Source organism: Thalia democratica, chromosome 3, assembly GCF_965202585.1.
Source record: "Thalia democratica chromosome 3, ktThaDemo2.hap1.1, whole genome shotgun sequence".
Classification (NCBI taxonomy): Eukaryota; Metazoa; Chordata; class Thaliacea; order Salpida; family Salpidae; genus Thalia; species Thalia democratica.
Window position 1 is genome coordinate 11,361,512 of NC_139167.1, and position 14,019 is coordinate 11,375,530.

Sequence of the window (14,019 nt, forward strand, 5' to 3'; positions counted from 1 at the left end):
TTATGTTATTAAAAAATTTTTTTAAATAGAAGTAATAATCTTTTTTTGTTACGTTTGTTACTAAATATTATAACAACATTTATAAATTTGCATAAAAAATAAATAAATGTTATTTATAAACTTAAAACTGTGGTTAACGAATTCGTCCTGGTTCAGAGATAAAAAGCAAACAATATTCGAGCATAATAAATATTTAAAAGTGTATGTTGAATTTATTTTTTTAAATATAAATAATAATTTTTACTAAAAGGTTGTCACAGTACAAGTAACTCATCTCAGTTTTATTCAATGTAAAGAATATGTTATTAATTACGAAGTAATTTTCAAAATATGTATACGTATTGTAAAAAATATTTTTTTTCAAGGTTGCTTGACAAAAGCTGACTTAGTTGTTTAAAGTTGAATAGTAGTAACATGAATTTTCTAATTAGAAATTTACTGCACCATATAAAAGACTTTCTCATACTTTGCAAAATAAAACATTTAAAAACTCTTCAGTTTAGAAACTACAAAATTATCTTCTCTAAAAAGACGTATAAACGGCTACAGTAAACAAACTAAATGTTTTTACAAAACATTAACATAACACGTTTTGCTAAAAACTTACATCTTAACGTATCAGACAACACAAAATTGAACAATTGGAAATATTTTCAAACTTAAACATATTATTTGGTGCTAAGATTAAGCAATCAAAATTATTCTTGATAAAAAAAATAATATCGAAGTAAACATAAGCAAAGTACTTTGATGTATAAAAGTAGATAAGGAGCAAAAACAAAGATATTTACTATAACAGGTATATACTATGGTAAATAAAATATGTGCACAACAAACCGGAAATTAAAACTGTGCTACTTAAGTGCCCAAAAATACTCTAAAATTCTTATCGCTTTGAAGCAAAGTACTTAAATTGTTTAATTATATGATAAAAGTTATATGGTTTGCCAACGAATTGTTTATTTCAACTGGTTAAAGATAATAACAGCATGTTTATAAACGGTATATAATTAATATAAAAGTAACTAAAATTTATAAAATATATAGATTATTTTAAACAGAAAAAGATAATAGTGGAAAACTATTGTTAATAAATTAAAAAAATTAAAAAAGATAACTTTTGTTAGCTCTTATTTTGCAACTATAAGCTTGCAAAAGGCTAAACTAAAATTCAATATTAAGCTAAAACATAATACCATCTCAAGTGAAAGTATTAATTAAAGCCTCTTATAAATTTGTTTTGTATTTTTATCTCAATTTGTAAAGGGTAATTTTTAATTTGTGGGTTTTGACATTTAAAAAAGTCTTTGTATAAGTTTTTGCCTTGAGCCTCGGAAAAATTGTTATATTTTTTAAAATTAAGGAAAAACTAAATAACTTTAAAAAAAATAAATAATAAATGAAGTAAAATTTTTGCTAATACATGTTTTCTACAGAACTGAAAGTATAAAATTTTCTCAAAAAAAAAAGACAGTTCGTTATTTTTGATTTACTTCAAATTTCTATTTTGGTTAAATTTTCGTTAATGGGCAAGTAATTGGTAAATTTAGTGTAGTTCTCAATCATAGATTGCCTTTAATAAATCTACTTTAAAATTAACTCATTATATCAACAATTTATGAAAACTTATTTGTGGCATACTTTCATCACGGTATATTTTTATTAATTGTCAATTAATATTGTAAAGATTGTAAGTATTTGAAAGAAGTATAGCTATTTAAAATTAATAATTTTAAAATACTTGAGTTTAATACATTTTAAAAAGCTCTTAAATGTGGAAAAATATTAGTTAGATCAAGAAATAATGAATATGACGTATGATTAAGAAAAACCGTAATATTTAATACACTATAGTTGTACTTATTTATTTGAGTTTAAAAATAAACACCTTTTCAAATGGAAGAAAGTTTTAAGCCAAACAAATGGCTAAGACATATAAAATAGAAAAATATTTCTTTCTAAAACATTTTTTCCTCGAAATCATTTAACAGTTAGTTCAATCTTATTTCTATTCCTTTATAATTTGAATATCTTTTGTCAATAAAAACAATATTGCATTGATTTACAAATTCTAACTGTTTTAATTTTTTGATATGCTCTAAAGTGCGTTTTTTATGTGTTGAGTTATTATGATATTTAGTTTATAATTTTTTTTCAGAACTGTTACATTGATTCTTAAGCCAAACTTTTTTTGTGAAATTGAGTCAGTATTAACTAAATGCCTTAAATCTATACTTCACTAATCCTCATGTAAAACTTGTTTTCCTTTATTATTAAACTGTAAAAAAAAAAGTGTATGAAAGAAAGAAATTAAAATAGCAAGATTAGGAAATATTTAATTAATACAACAATATCAAAAAATGGATATATTATTTTTAGAAGCAAACTACTGCCATACAAACGGTTTAGTATCAGGTTTTTAATGATTTATAAAGGTTTTAATTCTAAAAAAATATTTAGATATCTTTTTGATTTTTAAAAAGGTATTTTTTAATGTGTAAAATAGTTAAAAACAGATTTTTTAATTGAAATAATATTTACTTTATTTTAGCAACTCACTAGATTTATAATTTTATGTTAAGACTTTTGTTGTGTCAAAACTAACAAAATTTATATCAAGTTTACAGAGACTAAGCATGAACTTTTGTATGCCGTGAGACAGGTTGAAGTTTATTAAAAGGGTTAATAATACCAATTTGAACATCAGTATACAAGCCGTTGGTAGACTTAGACCAAATTCGTTCTTATTGTTATTATAAGTCAGTCACAACCAAAAAACTTACAGTCATCAATCTACAAACGGTTAATAATGCAATCAAACAAAGCAACCGTTTGCTGAAATCCAAAAGTTTTGGTGTGCTTTTAATGTTTTCAGTTTTACTTTAATCAGATGAGCTTTAAAAATTTTATTAAAGACAAAAAATTGTTACCTTTTTAAGTTTGTAAGTTGTAAACTCATTTGTATATAATATTCATTTAATTAGTAGTCTTATATTTTTTGTTTTTTTATATTTTGCTTAGTCATAATTATTAGATATTTTATTACTAGTGTATATTGTGCGAAGATGGACTCGGGCATTAAAACCTGAGCCGCTTAAACAATACACACAAAAAAAGAAACAATCAAATTACATTTAATGATTACTAAAATCTAAACATAACATAGTAAAAAATTACAAACAAATAATCCTGTATGATGAATTATAACTTAGTAAGCACATAAAACAAAACGAGGTAATTTTTTATAAAAAAAAAACATGCAAATTTTTATTTTATGATTATGAAAATAAATTATTACAATTATATTTTACTTAAAATTGGTTTTTTGTTAATAAAATTGGTCGTAGCTTTTTTTAACAAACTTCAAAAAAGTGACTGTAGTGAAATTAATTTTAGCCGTTATCAAGGCTCAAAACTTAAACCAATGTGTTATAATGGATACAATAATTAAGATATAAATATAAACAACATAGTGTAGCAAAGGATTTACCTGTTTTACCTCATTAAAACGGGTTTTTATTGCACATTTAAGCTAAAAAGTTTTCATTTGTTTTTTTTATCTATTTTATGCCGTGAAAGAATTACAAACGAACATTAACCGTGTCGAGCTCAGATTTTAGTATTATATTCAACGTATAAATTTTGTCTGATGTATACGGTATATACGTTTTTATAGAATTTTTATAAACTTTATTAACTTTTATCACATATTCTTGTACAAATTATAAACTGTTTTGTACTATTTTGTATGTTAAAACACATTTAAACATATTTTGTTCAAGTGTTAAATAGTTTAATAATTACTTAGTTTTTTAAAAATAAATTTAAGTTCCTTAATCATGATATTTGTACTAAATCATTGCGGATATACGTGTGTTCCTATAGCATTTTTATTGTTATTAAATATTATCTGAACTTTAATTTTGACTCACGAGAATTTTCTAATACAATTTTTAATCTACATCGTACTTTATTTCTCTGTTAATGTTCAATGTACATCGTTTGTACATATTTCTTCTTAAAATCTTTAACTTGTTTTCGAAAGCAAATATCTTTTTATACTTATTAAATAATTCATTTTTCAATAATCTTTCATATTAAAAAAACAATTTCTAATGATAACTTTTATACTTCTCAATTTTAATTAATAAAGACTAAACAGACTTACAATATATAATCCACATCGCTACATATGTTTTTATTTAGTCTACTTAATTTTATTTTAACATTCGGTAATAAAATTTAATTAATTTATCAAATTCTTTGTTAAAATTTTAGGGTTAAGATTATTACGTACAGATTGTTAGTATAGTTATCTAGAAAAGCTTAACTTAATACTTTAGAAAAAAATATTGAAAATAAAGTATAGTAAAAATCTCAACTGTTCCTACAAAAATTTAGCTAAACGATAAAGTATTTAAAACTTTATACAGGCCTTAAATTTGTCTTTTATTTCTTTTGTAAATTTAAGCATTGTTAGTGGCTGCAAATGAAAATAAAAAGACGCTGCTTTTATAACTAAGTTAAGATTCTCAAAAGTAAAATTATATAAACCTCGTTTATTCCCAGCTTGAAAATGTTTATAATTTAATTGAATAATATAAGATATTTAAACAGTGTACTACTATTTAACTAATTATTTAAAGATCCTTGTTCATTAAACCGTTATTTGAAGCTAAGAATTGATTATAGTTTTGAAGGCACTGTTATTATTATATATTGAACTATGAAATAGTAAAAAAAGACATTTTCTTTTACCACTGTTTGTTGTTAGCCATTTAATACCTAGTTTTTATATGGTTTCTCATCTAAATCTTTTAAATTTATAGTTGAATGTGGTTTTGAAAAATATTTTTCTAATATCTTGTTTAAATTAAAAACCAAAAATATTTTATAATTTATTGCAATACTCCTAAAAAAATGTAGTACTTTATATTTGTAAACTAAAATAAAAAAAAGTTTGAAGTATTTTAAATTATAATAAATAAAACCTAAAAATCTTAAAGGACTAAATAATTAAAAATATTTTAATGTTAAAAGTAAATTTTTTTTTATATAACTCTGTCATGTTTATAAATGTTATCTATAAGATGGGTTTTAATAAGATTACAAAGTTTAATATAGTAATAAATGCAAAAGCTTAGTTATTGACAGCAACATTAACCTATTTATAAGAATTAATGTTAAAAAAGGCATGAATTTTTATATATTTTCTCTCTTCATTTATAATTAGCTATTAACGATTATTCTTAACCTAAAATTTGAAATATAAGTTTAGCGTAATGCGGCTTTAAAGAAAAATACGGTATTTTATACATGCTTTTAATCAAAGACTATTTGTGCTTTGTAACCGCTTACTGTACTAAAATTTATATATAGTCTTATCAAAAAAAAACTACATTTGTTCTACGATAACTTGAGCTCGGACGATTTTAGCTAATAAGTTTCTTAACAGTACTTTTAAACTTTAACGTAAAAATAAAAATCGTTTAGTTTAGGCTGGTTGAAGATAGAAGAAAATAAACTGAAAATTTAAAAGTTTTTTTACAATTTTTTATGGAATTTTTCTAGAATCAACCACTGTGTTTAGTATTATTTTATTCTAGTTATTAAATTTTATATTACAGTTTGCGTATATTGCTAAAATTAAAACGCTGTTTTTACGCGTAAATTTCCAATGTTTTAAATAAAAACACTGTAGTTTTAATTTGCTTTTTAGAACCCTTCTAACTCTATTTTAGAGACCTAAATACAAATATATTGTGTTAAAAGGTACCATGATAGAAAATATAACAACGGCATTATAATTTTTAGTTATTCATCAAGAAAAAATCAATACATATTAGAATATAAATAAGAGAACAAACCCTGTGTGGTTACAGTTATATCTGAAACAAGACTGTTTTTAAAATTGCAAATAACCTATTGAACAATAAGGATTTTAAAATAATACTATTAATACTTATTATGAAGCTTTTTTATAATATTTAGAACGGTTAGTACAATTATTACATAGAAGTTTAAATTTCTTTCAATATACACAAGTGTTAATTTTTAAAATCAATAGTTGTTTAATAACAAAATTTTTTCACAAGAACTCATTAACAGCCAATAGAGTTTCTCAAAATTTTATGTTATTTAGGTTAAATAGGTTAATAATCTAAGTGTAAGATAATTTTTAAAACTGTTGCTTTTATTTTATACTACGCTGTGTTATAATTCAATTTTCACTTAAACTCTTAATATTGTCACATCCTCTTAATAAAACAAACAACGACATTAACTTACTTAAAAAAAGTAACGTAAAAAAAGTTACAATTTACTGTTTTTACAAACTATTTACTTTCAAAATGATTTTAAAATTAAACTTAGCTTAAAATAGAATAAGTTTTCTTATAAAATTATTGAAACAAGTTTAAATAAAAACCAAATTTGATTATAAGGGCGTTTTTTTCAAACTAATAGTAAGTCAGAAAAAGTGCTAAAATATTTAATTTTTTTAGTTTTTGTATTGACGTCATAAATTTGAATCACGCAAGTACATGTTTTATTTTCAAAATTTAATAAAGCTATTTTTAGTTAAAATTCCCCTTTTTGAACCACCCATTACTTAAAGTCACATTAATGTGGCTATTATAAGTTACTTTTACTAACTTTTTTTTCAAATAAACTAGTAAACCACTGTAGAGACAGGTCACATCTGCACGAAGAGAGTTTTTAAATGAAGGATCTTTTTGCTAGAAGGCTCACTTTTGCACGAAAATTTTTATTGCACGAAGGGTCATTTAAACGAGATAAAAAAAAATTAAAATAGTATTACATTACTGACAAAGGGAAAACAGAGATAACAAAAAAGAAAAAAGAAAAATTATTAGAAGTAGATATATCGAAAAAGAAAACTTAACCCGTGCAAAAATATCTTCCTGTGTCTTCCTGTGTCCCTTTGTGAACTTTTAAATCCTTCAAATTTGCTGTGAACTCTTGGACATGTTAAAATGACAACTTTATTTTGCTAATTATAATTCAGACTGGTATCATATTTTTTTTTACTTTTGGTTTGTACTATTTCAAAACTAAATGACGACTGACAGCAAATAATTTAAGTAATTAAAAGGAATAGTAGAATATTCAAAATGAACATATTGGTAAACATAAATCATAAACTAATTACGAAACAAAAACGATTTTAGTAAACTTTCTTGATTTTACTTATAAATGCTATAAATAACATGTTTATATTATAATAGTTTGTGAATTATGGAGGATTTTATTAAATTTTGTTCTGAACTCAAGTACTTCTGAATCAAGACTTTTAATCTTCTAAGTCAAAATTAAGTTATTTGTTAAACTAACTTTAAAAAGCACCACTTTATTGCAATACACAATACTTTTACAGTTGTATTTTTTATTGAAAACTTATGTGCTTTTCAAATTCACAAACTCCTTTTTCAAAAATACTAAACACTCATACGTTAACTAAACATAATATAAATAGAGTGAAACTAAATCATATGTAAAAAACACAAGAAACTAAAACGACAATTAATTAAGAAAAATGAATTTTAATGGCAAAAAAACAATTAAAACTAAATGGATTATTTAAACACAGCAATAGTTACTCATGATCCTTTAGCAGAACCAAATTGATTATTTAAATATTGTTGAAGTTTTTTATTAATTAAAGCTTCTGTAAATAATGAATCAATATACGTACTGAACGTTTTAATAATTTCGAAACAATTGTAAGTGTTTTTAAAATTATCTTCATTTGTCATAGTATTTACAAAGGATTTCATATGTCCTTAGATCAATATTCTTTGTGCGTTATGCAATCTAATATGGTTATGATTATATTAAACGATTAAATAATTATTCCTAGAAACAAAAAACAAGAAACGCGCTAAAAACTAAAGCCTTCTACGGCTAAAAACTCTACACAAACACATCTTTTTTTAATAACTTTATTAGTATATATTGCATCGTGTCACTTTATTTATTAAAAGAGTTGTATGATGAATACAGAGGTTACAAATATAAATACAAATATTTTAAGTATTATAGTTTCTTAATTCATGTATTATACTGTTGATGTATTATCATAAAAGTTGAATTATATTATTACCATTAACTATTTAGATAGTTATTATATTAAAAAATATTTAAATTAACCAAAAGACTTTATTTTAATGTCATAAGTATGGCTTAAGACTTTTTTATATACATTTAATATAGTAAAAGCTACGAGACAACATACTTAGCAAGTTTACTTAAATTAGTGTGAGAGTGTTCTTAAAACGTCATTAAAGTGAAAACTACTCGTAATGAAGTATTTTAAATATTTTAGCTATTTAAAAATTAGGGCTACAAGTTATTATTATCACAACAAAAAACAGTAAGAGTCTGCATTCCCAAAATCTGGAATTATTTCAGTTTCCCATTGTGACAATTATAAATTGTATTCCTTATTTTTAGAAAGCTAAAAGACCTATTCCAAATATTTAAATACAAGTAATTATAAGTTTTTTGACGTTTTAAAAACACTCTCACGCTAGTTTAATTAAATTTGCTAAATATAAACTGTCTTGTAAGTTGAATTTATGTTCTTTTGTTGAAAGTTTTAAGCCATACTAACTTTAAGTCATTCAAAGTTTCGAGGTTCATTTTATAAAATCAAAATTTTAGGAATTTATTTAATAATTTTAAAATAAACAAAAACGAAAGATTTTCCTGATAAAATATTATTGTTTTTTTCAGTTATTAACAAGTAACAGAAAATAAAATTTTAAAATTAATGTATATATTTTAATAACTTCTTGTTTTAAAAATAATCTAGTAAATTGTTTTCGGTTTAAATTTGTTTTTTAAATTTAAAACAAAGGCTTTTAAAAACTTTTTAAAATACGAAAAATTTTAACGAAAATTTAACGAAATTTTAACCACAATGATAGACCTAAAGTACTCGTTATGTTTATGTCTTAAATACGTGGTTTCCAAGTACTTATAAACCAACTGCTTTACTTACGAGTAGCTTATAGTACTAAAGTACTACTAAGTTATATTTTTAAGTTATAATGTAAACACACTTAAATCAATGTAAAGTAATTTTTATCAATATGCAACAATAACAAGCTTGAAAGAAAATTGTTTAAGTCACTAAAAAAACAGAAAATAAAACAAATTTTAACAATCGTAAATACTTTAGTTACTAACAGCTTCGACAAATTATGCTCGCAATTTTATATTCTTGATGCTCGCAACTCGATGCTTGAAATTCTTGAGTCAACTGTGTTAACTTTGTTAGCTACATTTTTGAACTTCATATAGTGATCTCAAACGCAAATAACGGCTGCAAATAACATAAAAAACTCACGTAACAATTTATTGTCTAAACATAAAAGTGAGTTTTAAAACAACACTGTACTAAGTAATAGTTGTATACCTAGTTTGTAGGTCATGACTTAATAAATTTAGCAAATTTCCAGAGTTTTGGTTGCAGACTTTTGCTGTTGTTGTTGTAGTGGTCATAACTTTTAATACTGGTTTTTTAAAGCAAAAAACCTAGTCGAATAATTTTTATACGATCAATTGTTACTTTTATGACTTTTAACGAACGTTCTCCCAATAGTTTAATTAAATTTTCAAAGTATAACTGCATTGTAAATTTTAAACATTTACTTTTTTTTATATAAAGTTTGAAGCCATACTAATGGCCATAACTAAAGCTATTTTGAATCATTTACTAAAAATAAAACTTTTAGGACATGTATTTTTAGTACATAGTGAATTGATATTTTTACTAAGTTCTTATAATGTGCGTAGATTCTCTTTATAAAAAACCTTTGTGATATACTTTTAAAAGTATTCTTAAATAAGTTAAAAAGTATTATCAGAAAATATATTAGTTTAGTCTTTTTTAAGTATGCATTTTGCACACAATGCTGAAGTGCAAAACAAGTAATCTAAATAACATATCATTAATAGAAATACTACTTTTTTTGTTTTGCAAGAATTTAACTTTAAACGGTAGTTTAAAAATCTAAATTTCCAGGTTAGCAAAACCGATTGTGAATTGTTATCATTGAAAATCATTTGAAAAAAAAATATATATAAATAATTTATTTATTTTTATATTTAATATAAGTTTATAATTAATATAATTAATATTTTAACAAAGTATTTGATTTTTTCACTAAATTTTTTTCAGTAACACTTAGTTAGTGTTAGGTTTAGAGATTATTCTAAAAGTTAAAATGTTTATTAGGTAAATAATGCAAGATTAAGAAAAAACTAATGTATTGAGCTGACTATGGAATCATCTAGAAAATATCATCAAAGGATGTTGTGTTGTAAATGATTTGTTGGAATTATTATCTTGGATAATTTCAAAAGGTTAAACGTTTTTAGCTTTTAACTTACTATTTTTCATGAACTAGCAACTTATGACTTATTCATGATTACAACTACAAGTTTATTTTCATTCTTTGGGCAGTAAGCACATTAACTTTTATTTTCTTTTAACTTTCGTAAAAAACATAATTTCTTTAAAACTTAAATAATTACTGTATATGTTTCTAAAATAAGTAAAAATGCAATTTTTAGCGTCTAATTTGTAAAATATGTCTCATAAAAATTATTTTCTTTTTTAGAACATAAATGATTTTAGTGATAACATAAGTATCGTGACTTAAATTTTGATCCGCTGCTATATGTTCAAATCAATAATTCAGCTCTTGTTTATGTTTATATATTTAATAATAATCTATGTTGTAACAAAGACAACCCACGACAGGTTTCATACTTATAAGGATACCACGAGAAACCGATACGAGTTAAACAACGTTTCAACTAAAAGACATATTTAATATAAATAAAAGACAAACTACACGTTGTTGAAGTTTTCCTAATACTTAAATAAAATATACGTTTCAAATTTTATCTAAATGTAATGAGTCTTAGACTTTCAACTACTTAGTTGGTTAAAAGCTGTGGATTAATAGCATTCAAAGATTACAAAAAATATAAAAATTATTGAAAACTAGTAAGAAACCAGAAATTGTGTGTAGCTAATTCTACTTTAATAGCTACTGATTAACTTACCTTACTCATTTTTAACTATTTTACTTGAATCAAAAAAATAATAAATTTAGATTATAAAAATAATACGCTACAAAATATGCTGTTTACATAAAATTAAAACTCACGATAAAGTTTACTAAAATTTAAAGAATAAAACCATATAAAGAATTATTTATGTTACATGATTATTTAATTTGTGATACTTTGTATACCGTTTAAACACTGAAACAGCTTATTTTTTACAGCGTTTTTCTTTAAGTAGAAACTTTTTTAAACGAATTCTAAGAATTTAGTACTTAAATAATATTTACTAGTAAGATATTCAGACTCAAATAAATAGTAAATTTTTTGTACATTTTTAAATATTCAAATAACTGTTATAACTTAAAAATAGTTTTATTGTTGTAGCTTAGTTAGTAAAATAACAATAAAATTTTTCAAACAAAGTTAGATTTTCAGATGTTTTATTTTTTAATTAACAATGTATACTTAAAATAAATTACACTTTTTCTAATGCATTAAAACGATAACTTCATTCAATTATTTGTTGTTTTTTTAATCACAGCTTATTAAATATTTTATAAATATTAGTGTTACTCAATAAAACTTAGAGACATAAGAAAAAATCAAACAAAAAATTGTTTTATTAAGTAATATCTTAGATACTTTAAATAACATTTAATACCTATTAGTTTACTATTCAAACAGCTGTAAGTAAAGTACTCACAACATTTTACTACAACTTAAGGTATATAATTTTTTTATATATAAAATAAGCAGTAAATGAACTTTTGAAAAGTTTAAGCCTTGTTAATAGCAATAGATTGTTTTTGTAACTACATATGTATTGAGTCATCTGGTTACTAAGATGATTTTTTTTAAAGTTGTAGAATTAAAAAATCACTACGAAACTATAAATACCTAAATTTTAAATATGAGCCAGTATAAATAAAATTGCAATAATTTTTAGATTTACAAATTGTTAGTCACGTTTATACACAATGATAACAAAAAACATTGACAAAGAATATTAAATTCTTAAAGAGCTATAAAAGACGGAAATATCTTCATTAAAATTCAAAAATTAATGTTAAATTTATATTTCTTCAAGCATAAGCATGGTCTGAAAAACTTTAAAGTAGTAATGTCAATTTGAGTTTAAGAACTGACAGTATTGCCACAATGACAGGAAACTTAACTTCTACATAAAAAAACCAACAAAAACTTTAGAGGATGAAGTAATGTAGGCAGATGACTCAAGTTGACCAAAGTGAAGAGATAGATGAAAGAATAAAAACAAGTTATAAACAAAACAACATTTTCTACAACTGTAACAGAAACCTTGTACTACAGTAAATCAAAAAATTATTCAGCCAGAGATACTAGACAAAATCTCCCTACAACTGTAAGAAAACCGTTGCACTTCAGGGAATATGAGAGTCTGCGAAGCAGAAACCATGACTCAATTAGATGTGGAGATAACAGACTTAAGTGGCTGAAGACTTTCAAATCTGACATTAAAGATGCGAAACTCAGTTTTCGTATTTTGAGGAGAGAATGGTCAATCATGGAATTACTGATGACGCAGAGAAATGCTGGATGCTTCGCGAATTTAGGCTTAATAATTGCACTTCAGCCTACATTTTGTCCTTTGAGCCTAAAGACAGAAATGGTAAAAGCTTGCGTGCTTACTAAATGCATAGGGATGGATTCTTACCACTTCCAAAAAAACAAATTCAGAAGATCAGTGGCTGCGACTAAAATAATGATGTGTAATAAAGAGTGTTAATAACTAAAGAACCAGACAAAGTTTTGAAGTATATAACTTTAAGACTTAAGTATAATCAAAATTTAAATACTATTTTACTGAATTAAATCTATTGTTTTATTAAACGTTTTTGTTTTGCGATAATTTTTTATTTATTTCTATATTACACGTTTATTTTTCATCTGAATTACTTTTGAAATTAAAAAACTTTTAACTAATATAAATTAATATGTAGTAGTAATACATATTGTTCTATAACTATCATTTATAACTTATATAAATTAAAATCTATTGACTTACTTTTAATATATTGTTTAAGTCTAACAATTTTTTTAATTGCTGAACGTTTGGTTTTGCTTGTAAGCCTCTAGGTTAAAAATTCAAAACTAATATAAAGTACGTTGGGAACCTGTCGACCGCATTTTTCAAAGACTTTAACACAAATTAATATTTGATTATAGATCAAAAACTAGATTAGAAGTTTAATGAAAACATCAAAGACGGTCAAACAGAGCTTAAGCGTTGAATTTCGTATGCCGTAAGACTATTATAAATGTTTAATTCTAGTATTTCTATCATCAGAATACAAGTTTTTGGTAGACTAAGTTTGGTTATTTTGAAATTTGCAGTCAGTTGCAACAAAAACTTGTGGTCATTTATTTACAAACAGTCAGTAGATTGAAGACCTTATTATTTTGGTATTTTATTGTTGTATAGTTTTGTTTTAACTTATTAAATCAAAAAAAAATGATTTTAAAAATAATTAAAAAGTACCAATTAATAAAGATTTAGTATTTTATGTAATATTATTATGAAAAAGTTTTGAGAAAAGCAATCCCTTTTATTTATAAAATATAAATTTCTACTTATGTGTGTAAACACTTGTGCGTATCTTATTGTTATATATGTAAGTATAATAGTTCGATAAAAATACTAAAATGAAATGTTAAAAAAATCAACACAGAGGTTATATCAAAAGTGCTTACTAAACAGGCTCTGTGAACCTTATGACTTCAAATATTATAAGAGATACTAATGTATATAAAATGCTTATTTGTAACTGTCGAAAGCTTAAAACACTAATGAATTGATATGTACTATAAATTTTTAGTTCAACTGTCAATTTTATAGTTCCAAGATGTATAGAGAGTTTTTGAAAATGCTAGAATTATAAC